The sequence below is a fragment of the Adiantum capillus-veneris genome, chromosome 14 (assembly GCF_014529385.1).
Source record: "Adiantum capillus-veneris isolate H3 chromosome 14, ASM1452938v2, whole genome shotgun sequence".
Classification (NCBI taxonomy): domain Eukaryota; kingdom Viridiplantae; phylum Streptophyta; class Polypodiopsida; order Polypodiales; family Pteridaceae; genus Adiantum; species Adiantum capillus-veneris.
Genome location: NC_140944.1, coordinates 43,246,202 through 43,257,559, shown reverse-complemented (window position 1 = coordinate 43,257,559; position 11,358 = coordinate 43,246,202).

Below are 11,358 nucleotides of genomic sequence, written 5' to 3'. Positions count from 1 at the left end.
CAACGAGAAGTTTTCTCAAAACCTGTCAAAATGTTTTTTATGTTAGCTTTATTTAATAAGATTAAATTTTCACAAAAAATTTGTGTTTAAGGTGTTGTTTGCAAGTACTCTATGATCAAGTTGGGCCTCGCTAGAGTATATACATCAACCCATCAAAGGCTTGGAGGACCGGTCACATGCAACGACTTCTTGCACCCTTATATCTCAACAAACTTGGTAACTATGTTTGTGTTATGAATAAGACAAAGTCTTCGTTGAAGAGATACCATAAGATGTTGACAAACGCTAACACATACATGTGCAAGATGTGTAAGATGGATGCTTTCTTCCATGCTGACCAATGGATGAGTGAATCTATGCCAAAAGAAGCTGTAGAGCGTGATCATTGACAATCCAAGGGCTGGTTTGAACGTTGTTCAAGGGTGCCTATGAAGGGCTAATGTTGGGTGGAGAGTAGGCATCCCTACCGTCTCTCAGTGATATCAGAGTAAGATTAGTCATGGAGTTAATTTTAGAAAAGTCGTGAATGAAGGAACTCTTAGTTGGGGGTTCTCAAGGAAGACGACCCGCATGCATAGCCACTTAGCAATAGAGGGGAGCTACCATCGGCTAGCCCAAATCGCACGGAGATTGGCTTGACGAGTTTTCTTTGTAAAGAGAGAGAAAAGTTGACACAGTCAGGCTTGCCCTTGAGGTCTCTAGTTAGTAGGGCAAACAATTTTCCTTCTGGCTCGCTGCTCACCATTGCTAACCATTTCAAATCTTGCTATCTTCACATGGTGGTTGCCCAAAGCAAGGCCACCCTTTTTATGCTTTGAAAATTGAATCCCAAGGGTGCCACGGTGCACACACCCCCCCCCCCCCCCCCCCCCCCCCAGGCTCTTCAAAGATATGAAGGTTAAGCAGGCACAGGAAGCAAATCAAAGTTGATGAATCTCTGTAATTTCACAAAATTATAGAGATTTTTGAACATTGTCAAAGTGAATCCACATGTTCTCTATATTTCCTCTAGGGCACATCTTGTTCACTAAGTCCACCCCACTACTAGGACCTAAAATAGACATTTTAAAGATATGTGGTTGTTGCTCCTCTCCAAGCTGATTGGAAAATAATGCACTGTGAATATATGAATTTCTTGATTTGCTCTTGAGCTCAAAAACAACTTCCAAGCCTTTTCCAGTTATACATTAGGAGAAATTTGGACTCACTTTGGGGCCATGTAATAAGTTCCACGTCATCTTAGAGAGTGAAAATAGAAATGTTAGATAATATATTTTAGGTGACGCTTTTTTGCACCAACAAACAGCCAAAATGACATTCATTGTTAGGTAGCCGCCGTCTTCTTTTCTTGTCCTTCATTCTCTTGTCAGGAATCTAAATAATTGTATGACTAATGATTTGAAACACCAATTTACAAGTGTTCCCTCCAAAAACATAAGCTATAAGAACTCTATAAACTCTAAACATGGGACTACATTGATTTCAAGCACGAGCTTCCAAGCCTTCACTACCAAAACTTGAGATATTTCGTTAGTCATAGGAATGGACAACACTTCTTTTCCTGATGAAAACATCAATTTGAACTTGCAATCCCCAGCCCCTTTATCTTCAACACTTACCCGAAGATAGAACACACATCATCTTCACGTTGATGTATTGCAAGCGTATGCACCATTGCAAAAATATAGGAAGGAGTCTTTCTTATCCCAAAGGGAGAAAGAACTTAGAAGGACAAAAAAGAAACATCATTTGGATTTGTGGACTGATGGGTCTATTTACCCAAAGGATCCTACAACAAATGCGCCACCTCCCTTTGTTAATAGCACTAATCTTTTACGTTTCACAGGGATGGCAAGGATGGATGGGTACTGGGATACACTAAACATTTGGAAACGCGAGGATTGAATGCAAAAAAGCAAATAAACCTCCTAGCGATGGAGAACATGCAGTTGAAGAAACTTAATGAAGTAGGCGCACAAAAGTTTTCATCGAACACAGAGACAATCCAAATCCTTGAGAAGAAGGTAACAAGTTTGCGTGTGAAAGACATCGTGCTTAGGGAGTCGTAAAGGAAAACGAGATCTATCTAACATAGAGAATATGAAGATTGGTAGTGGCGGCCTGAAAAAACGAATACAAGCTTTAAGATGACTCGAAGTTTGGTTCTGCTTTTGTATCATATAAATGCTTTACACTTTCTTATTACTGATCATGACGCATGATGCTTTCTTTGCAGGACTTTGCTACATCCAAACTCGAACGGAATAGGTTCCAATGCCAGTGTGCATTACAGTCGTCTAGTTCCAAAACATGCAGTTGAAGAGATGATAACTCAGAAGAAATTTGATCAATGGAAAGGGAGGCTCCTTACCTCCTTCATAAAGGAGAATCACTTGGAGCCAATGGAAGTGCAAACAATACTTGATGAGAGTGGCATCTCGCAGATGGGATACAGGGCTCTCTTCAAAATATTAGCTAAAAAGTCTCAAAATAAATTATAGAGAGAATCATTGCTTCCAAAGCCATCACATGTAAAGGTTGCACGTCAACACGTAAACGATGAGGTGTTTGAGAAACTTGGATCACCATTCCATATTGAAGCAACATTCATAGACAAGGGGGGGAGAGAGGTATAGTATAATGAGCATAACAATTCATGTTGATCTTGAAGCATTGCAAAGGTATGCAGTTCACTTCTTTGATATGAGTCGAGAGGAAAGCAATGGGGTTCTCAATTTTTCTTTGAAGATCGATGAGTGTGAGGTCCTGAAGAACAGGAAGCTAGAGAGAGTCACCATTATCCTCATGAACAGAGCTTTGGATCCATCAATAACCAAAGAGAACCCACGGTATTTCAGTGTGCAGTCCAAAATAATATTCTGACGCTAGGTTCATTTGAGGTAAACTTGGTTCAATCTATAATAACAAAAATATTGCATGTATGGTCTTGGTTTTATGTTCCTTTTTTTACATACAGGTCAATAAAGAAAGTTTTGAAATCCTCCATTGGGTTTTAGTCAAACCCAGATTCCTTCTATCATAAGTGACCAAAGAAACAGAGGTGTGCTTTTAGTGGAAGGATTTGGTGACTACAAGGCACATGGCAGGTGACTTAAAGACTCTGAATTGCATGTACAACATAACACACGGTGCATCTATGGAAAATCCATGTTTATATTGCATGGCTGATGCACAATCTCTTGAGAGTGCGCAATGGAGTAGAGCTCCCAACAGACATCTTCAAGATGAATCTTTTTGGTCAGTGCTTGATATTCCCCTATGTAGAGTTCATGTTTGTACACTCCATGCACTCTGCAGAATAATCGAAAAGGTGGTTCATTTGTACATATGTTTTGCATGGACCTTAAAGCTAGTGACTAAGTCAAAAAGAGTCATCAAAGCATCAAACGAAAGTGCTCTCAGATATTGGTTTGCATGGAGGTAATGTCAAAATTGAAGAGGACCCTAAGATGTCTCAAGGTCGTTACAAGGTACCAAGGAAAGCGTCGATAGGCAGCATGAAGGCCAGAAGATGGGTTTAGCCTCAAAAATTTTGATAGAGAGGAGAAGAGAAACATGTTAAACAAATGGAAATAGTTACATAGAGTGGTTAAAGACAATGCTGGTGGTGGGGCAATCCAAAATCACAAGGCAAACGTGTGGAAATCACTTGATAAAATCTTCCACTACATTGAGCAGCTTTCGTGGGGCGAAAATAAGCTCACATCATTTCAAGAAGCCTTGCTGGATTGGAAGAAGGCATACCTAGCAGGGTGGGGTGGGCAACATATCACTCATTACATGGTGATTTAGCACGTTCCATATGCAAACAACATATGCATATACTCACCATATGCAAAAAACTCACCATTTTCTTTTATTCCAATGCAGCACATACTGTTCAACCGTGGTCCTTATTTTGTCAAAACATACGGCTCGTTGTCAATGTGGTCCACACAAGGCATGGAAAAGACCCACTACATGGCAAGAACAGGTTACTTTAAGCACAATAGACATGATGGAGACAAAGATAGAGCCAATAGCCTATTAGAATTACACCAATGGACTTATAGACGACTTATACATAGAGCAAGGCAGAAGGAGCTTCTTAAGAGTTCAAAAATTACACGTTCTTTACAAATCATCCAACAAAGAGAGAAAGCAAAGGGCTTGGGGAAACTCAAATGCGGGGGAGCACCATGCGAGGTGGAAATAGTCACGAGTCCGGAGAAGGAGAAGATGGGTGTGATCCCATCGTTTTTATTCTCTTTGTTGCACCCCCTTCCTCCTCATCGTGTACCTCTTTGACGTGCACGCCCCTTAGCCCGATCTCTTTCCTCTATTGATGGCAGCATCCCCGCGGGCATAAGCGTCTTCTATCCCTTAAAAATAGCCTTTTGTTATATGGATCCAGTCTCTCCAGGTCTTCGAGTCCCGCCGCTAGTACATGAGTTGTGTACAACATGAAATAGGGGCCTCTAAGTGCTTGGCACCCATACCCGATGCCAAAAATGGGTAGAGCAAACTGTTTCTCTATCATGATTATCCTTTCTATGTTCAGTGGCACGGGATACCCACACACAATCTTGTAATAACTTTCACTGCAAACAAAGGGAACTTTGCATTATCCTCAAGGTATTCCTTGTGGTATATTATGATCTACAAAACAATATCGAAACATTCATGGGTTATTATTGATATGTGTACAATAGTGTCACAGTACTTGAATTGTTTCTACAAACCTTTTTGTGGTTAAAAAGCGCGATGTACTAAGACAACGCCGCATCCTTGCCTTGCACTCCAGTGACAAGTCCTTGCCTCGAGCCTCCTGCTCTTCTAAGGAAACTATCATCATAAACAAGCACTTGTCAACAATCAGATTTATCTCAATATTGCATCATTGGGACATGGGCAAAACCATCTGCATGCCTTAAAGAAATTACCATCTGATTCTCGTCCATTTCTAGAATGGACCTTCCCCACAAGTGAATTAAGTGGCTATTCGCCAGATGGACCAGGGTTGCCACGAGGATACCCATGTTTTCTAAGTCGAGATGTCTTGTGGTCGATTGGAACTACTCTTCTGTTGGCAAATTGGCTTCTCCAGACTTTGCTTCGTTGAATATATCTTTAATCAGTTGACCCCCTGAAGTGAGTTGTGTGTCGTGCACAGATGTGTCAACAAGGAGATGTTTGTCCACTCCATCCTCCACAAATCCCACACAAAAATTTGCAATTGCAACAGTAGTCCTTCCGTATATTCAGCTCCTACATAATATCTGAGAGGAGAATGTAGTGAATGTTGTCGACCATAGCAAATTGGGAGCACAATTTAGAGGCAAAGACCCTTCCTCATTTGGGATTTCTTGCTTGCTTCCAAGTGCTTCATTCGCAAGAGAAGCAAGAGTTGCCTGCATCAAACGTCTTCTTCAATACCTCAAACGCTCTTCTTCTCGGTCAAATTGTAACTCCACATCCTCTACCTCTTCCTCCTGTGCCAATGGGCAACTACCAAAATTTGACGACTGGGAAGTCTCTGACTCACCATCCATCAACAGGTACAAGTAACACACAAAACCATGGTTGAATTCCACTAAGCGGCACTTTTTAGAGTGCTGAGCTATGTTCCGCTTGTCTGAAAGAAACAACAATACAAAGCTACTATCATTTAATAAACATGACCAACGTGATCATCTCGGTACTATTCACGCTGTACCCACGCCCATTTGGGGTTAGAACCAAGCAAATAGAGGGCTTGAAGGATTCTTCAGGCCCTTCTTCACTTGGTTTTGACCTAAGAGAATATATCAGTACAACTCATGGTATATCCGCATCCTTTCGGCACAGAGGGTCAGAACCAAGCGAAGGGGACCTTTAAGAAATTATTAAGACCCCTATTCACCTGGTTCTGACCCGTGCCTTGAGAGGTCTAGTCAGAACTATCCAAGAGGCTTAGTTATGCATTTAACACACTAAAGGTATTTACTCGCTTGGTTCTGACCCGCTTGTTTAGTAGAGTCAAGGACATGGTAAAACTCAAAAGCAAGCGAATAGGGATGTAGAGAATCCCCCAAGGACCATATTCTCTTGGTTCTAACCAATGTAATAGTCTCGGTACTATCCACGCTACACCCATGCATATTTGGGGTTAGAACCAAGCGAAGAGAGGGCTTGAAGGATTCTTCAGGCCCTTCTTTGCTTGGTTTTGACCCAACAGAATATATCGGAACAATTCACGGTATCTCCGCGTCCATTCGGCACAAAGGGTCAAAACCAAGCATAGGGGGCCCTTGGGAAATTATTAAGGCCCCTATTCACTTGGTTCCGACCCGTGCCTTGAGAGGCCATGCAAGAGGTTTAGTTATTCATTTGATACTCTGTCTGAGAATAGTTGGCTTAGTTATCAATAGGCAAGATCGCGATTAGGCTATGGTTTCTCATTTAATGCTCTCTTTGGGCATCGTGAGTGAGTGGTCTTAGATAGGCTATGGTCACACGAGGAAGATCGTGAAAAGGCAACGGCAAGGGCAATGGCGATGTGGTAGTAACAGACTCAAAGCTTTGGAGGTCGTTGAGATAAATATTGAGAGAGGTGGCTGAGAGGAAGATCGCAAAAAAGGCAAGGCAAGATTTGTATTAGGATATGGTGATGCCAACCCCTAACTCCAAAAGGACACGTGGGTTGGCCTCACACAAGGACAACTAGTGTAAACTCATGCAGTACGGTCCACCAAACGCCATGAAAATAGAAATGATGCTCATTAAGGAGGCGCATGGGCCAAAGTTTAGAGGTAGATAACCCCGCCTTTGAGTGTCAGCCTGCTCTCGACTCGCATTTTAACTCTACCCCTGCCCCAATTGAGCCTTCATACAGTGTGCAAACAGTAAAAGGACAAGTACTCCTGCCCACTTGCCGCATCCTCTTCTGCCTCGATTTGTCGACGCAGATTTATCTCTACACAGTGCTCACGTATTCTATCATTATTTTGTGCAGTTCAAATTTGAAAGGTCAATATCAAGCAAATAGCGGTGGTAGAACTATGTTTTGGGCTCTAATTCTCTTGGTATTGACCATATTCCTTGCAGTTGTGTTTTTGTTGTGCTGTTTGTAGATCTTTTATTCTTTTTTGCAGTTCAAATTTTCAAGGTCAGTGCCAAGCGAATAGGAGCATCATTAATGTATTTGATGCTCTGGTTCGCTTGATACTGACCATATTATTTGTAGTTGTGTTTGACGCGTGGATCTCCTTATGTGAAAGTAACATTCACTCACATAATGTGGTTGCTTCTTTGTTATTGTGTTTGTAGAGATGGCTCGTGGAAATGCCACACCTAGAAGGGCGACAAATGAGTCCTTTCATGCTCAAGCAAGAAGACGGTGATACGAGACGCACAGATGCGTCCTATAGGAGCTGCGTAGGATCGAAAGGCACATGCAACCCACCATTCCAAGGCGTGAGAGATATGTGAGAATTGGAGAGTGGGCATGTGATGGGCCAGCAATGCTCTTTCTGCCTACATGAGATTGCAGAAGATTACCTCGTTGAATTTTTCAGTGATGGCTACATCCTGGTGGCCCATGCACATCGTGTCACGATTATGCCCAGGGATTTTGACACCCTCCGTAGGCTGCATTTCCACTATGATGGGCTGCTTCAGCCAGTGCCAATCTGGGACAACAGGACAATGGATATTCTTAACATCCCTCCCCCCTCCATCCTCGTGCACGGCAGGCAAAGCGTTCAAGGGTTGAGAGCAACAGACGCACAAGATCAGGGGTAAGAGGGAGGAGCCTGAACATGCCATGGAGGAGCCCCGCACAAGTAGAGATAGAGACCATCAAGAAGGAGCAACCCGGTTTAGAGCCTGAGCCAACGAGAGAGGAGCCCGCAGAGATAGAACCAGAGCCCACCAGGGAGGAAAGAGAGGATCCCACAACCCTTTAGGCAGAGTTTGCTCAAGAAAAGCAACAAGCAAGTACCTCTTTGCAAGGGCCAACCAACATAGAGCAACGACAATCTAGCGAAGAGCAAGAATGTGTGCAAGAAGACTAGCATATTGTGGAGCCGATCAAGAAAGAAAACGAAGAGAAACTACAAATGCTTGTCAATTCAACACCTCTTCAAGCACATATTCCTCTTCTCGGATGATTAGAGACGGCCTCCGTTATCAACCTCGATCGACAAGATTTTCTCTACATACACGATTTCTCCAACGCCAACGCAACGGATGTAGTCGTCCCCGCTGCTATGTGGTAAAGATAAGGTTATTATGTGACGTTGTCGGGGTCAGTACCAAGCGAATAGGGACCCTTAAATATTTACAAGGTTGTTATTCGCTTGTTATTGACCTTGGTTTGGGGTCATTACCAAGCGAATAGAGACACTTGGAAATCTTTAAGGCCACTAATCGCTTGGTATTGACCCGGGTGAGAACCAAGTGATTAGGGATTTATATGACCATTTCAAGATCCGTATTCGCTTTGTTCTGACCTATCTCTATATATCGAGTAACCATTCTAAAGGCTAGTTCTTTTTCATGTCAAGCACGCTATCTCGCTTCTGCTTGCATGACAAAATCAATGTAATAGATCCGTTTATATCGCCTATGCTTCAGAACGATGGAATGTCATTTTTGACATTTTTCAGCTGAGTAAACTGGGATCTAGCGCGCTTTCTAGTGACTGCCTACAATCAAAGGTGAGTTTTATGCCGGTATGCAAAGCTATGTTGGATTTAGGGTCTTACTATTTCTCATCATTGATAGTTTTGATGTTTTCTTTTTGTGTAGTGAACATTGGAGTCTGGTGTTATTAGACATTGAAGCGAAGGTCATCTACTATGGAAACTCCAAGCAAATCAGAAGATTTCATGGGCGTGTAAAGGCGTAAGGCTTATCTTTATGCTTTTGCATGTAGTGTCTGTTTCTAATGCCCTACTGAGCAAGTGCTTATGTATGTAGTTCCATGAGAAAATTTGTTTGCTTTGTGGAGCACATTTTGTTAGAACATGATCTAGGTGCTGCCACTGAGCATCGACGGGTCAGTGTGCCCACTCATACTGATGATCTCAGCTGTGGCTAGAGGATGTGTATGATTGCTATGCTCCTTCTAAGCCAAATTTTGGATGTACCAAACGTAAGTACGCATGTTGTTTTAGTGCTTGTATTGCTGCAATGCCTTTATGAAAAGAAGATACTTTTTTATTATCATGCATCTATAGGACCTTGAATTACATGACTATAGCCCCTATGATGTGCACAATTATTTTGTAATGGCCATTCAATATATTATAATTTCGGTGCATAGTCGGTCAAGAGAGGAAAGCGAACGAGCTGAGGAGTTTGAACAAGCCCGCATTGAAGAAATCATGCAGAGGTACCAGCAGACTCAAGCGGAGGTTCGAAACATGCAAGAAGCAATCAATCAATATTATGCAGACTCCATAGAAGTAGAGGACTGGGTTACACATCAACGTCAAGAGAGAGAGCAGAGTGAAGCTTCACAGGTTCAAGATGCACGGGAAGCCATGGACGAAGCCCAGGCATTTGAGAGACGTGAAAGGGCACCCTAGACCAACGTCCCTTGAGGGAGAAGGAGCAGCAACCGGGGGAGAGGGCAAGGGAACAGTGGTAGCAACAGGGGCAGACGAGCAGTGGTAGCAACTAAGGCAAGGGACAGGGGAGCAGTGATAGCAACACGGGAAAGGGGCAATAATCATTGCCCCTTTGTATAAATTTTAAATGAAAAATTACAATGTATAAAGCCTTGAACAATAGAAAGTTTGCAATTTTGAGACAATGTTTGAACGACACAAAATGTCTTTGTATTAATCATTTTGGGGTGTACATCTTGAATGGCATGGCAATAAAACTCATTGTGTGCACATGGTTTGTGACCTAGCCTCCAGATGAAGCAATCAAGTGAAGTGTATTTGAGAGGGACTCCTTGCACAATGTTGTTTTCTCCTTGCGTCTTGGAATCTAAGAAAAACAAAGTGTTAGTATCTATATCTTTAAGGCATTAAAGACAAGTGAAATTTATCCATTTAGTCAGTACCTTTCTATTGTTGAGACTGAATGCATACACTTCTTGCAACAGTGGCAGGTCTTCATTGTTACCATATACATGTGGTAGTGATGTGTGTGAACACACTAGGACCGCCGGGGCATTTTTTCCCTCTTTAGGAAGTTTTTTTCCCCGAGTATTGTATATACGCCCATCACTCTAGGGCTATCTATCTTTCCATTGCATACTAAGTAATACACTCTCTATTGTGTGCCTTGAGCTTCCTTCGTCTTCTCCAAGCTATGTGCGTTTCTCTGCAACCCTAATTCCAACAATTGGTATCAGAGCAGGTTGCATCCTCCCGGGCTTAGTCACCAGCTGCTCAAGTACACGCCTGCTCACTTTCTCCGATTTCAGTGAGCTTTTTGATTCGGGCTCATTTCGGCCTCCATTTCCACTACAGGCAATGCTGCACAGGCTATTTCGTCATTTTGTGCAGAATTTTTGTCAGTGTCGTTTTCTGCATAACAGGTGCTTTATAGTCTTCTACGGTTTGTGCTATATAACATGTGTTGTTCCCGCTCGTTTCTCCTATTTTCGAGCAGTTTTCACATCAGGAGCAACATTTACCATGGTTGACAACAACACAGATGTCTTCAAGATGTTTGTTGTTGAGGACAGGTTTGATGGGGACAATTACCCTATGTGGGCTTACATGATGCAACATGTTCTTGTGTCAAAGGGCGTCTAGAATATTGTGCAGGGCATTGATGTACGTCCTGGTTCTGAGGATGCAGGCGATGTTGAGGATGTTGCAGGTCTTGCTGCAAGGATTGCTGCTATTAGAGTTGTTTTGCCTACGGTGGAACAATCTTGTTGGGATGTAAAGGATGCACAGGCTCATGCATTGATTGCGTTTTCTGTGAAGCACACCATGGTTCCTCCGTTTGTTCAGCAAAATCTGCAAAACAGGCTTGGGATATTTTGGCTAGTCTTTATGCAAGCCGCAATGAGGCTAAAATTGCTTTGCTGGTTAAAGAGTTGGAGTCGAAGATTATGCATGAGGAAGATGATATGGACACTTTCCTTGCTAGTGTCAAGGATATCAATGAGCAACTTATTTCTGCAGGTGAAGTCATTTTAGACAGTTCCCTTGTGCAGACTGTTCTTGATGCCTTACCAGATTCTTACGAGACTTTTGCTAGTACTTGGAGACTTATGACCCAAGGAAATCCAAAAGTTGTCAAGTTTGATGCATTATGCACATTGCTGTTGCAAGAGTCACTTTCTAGAAAAAACAAGACTAGACAGCGTGCAGTTGAACACGCTTTTATTGCTTCTCAAAGAAAGGG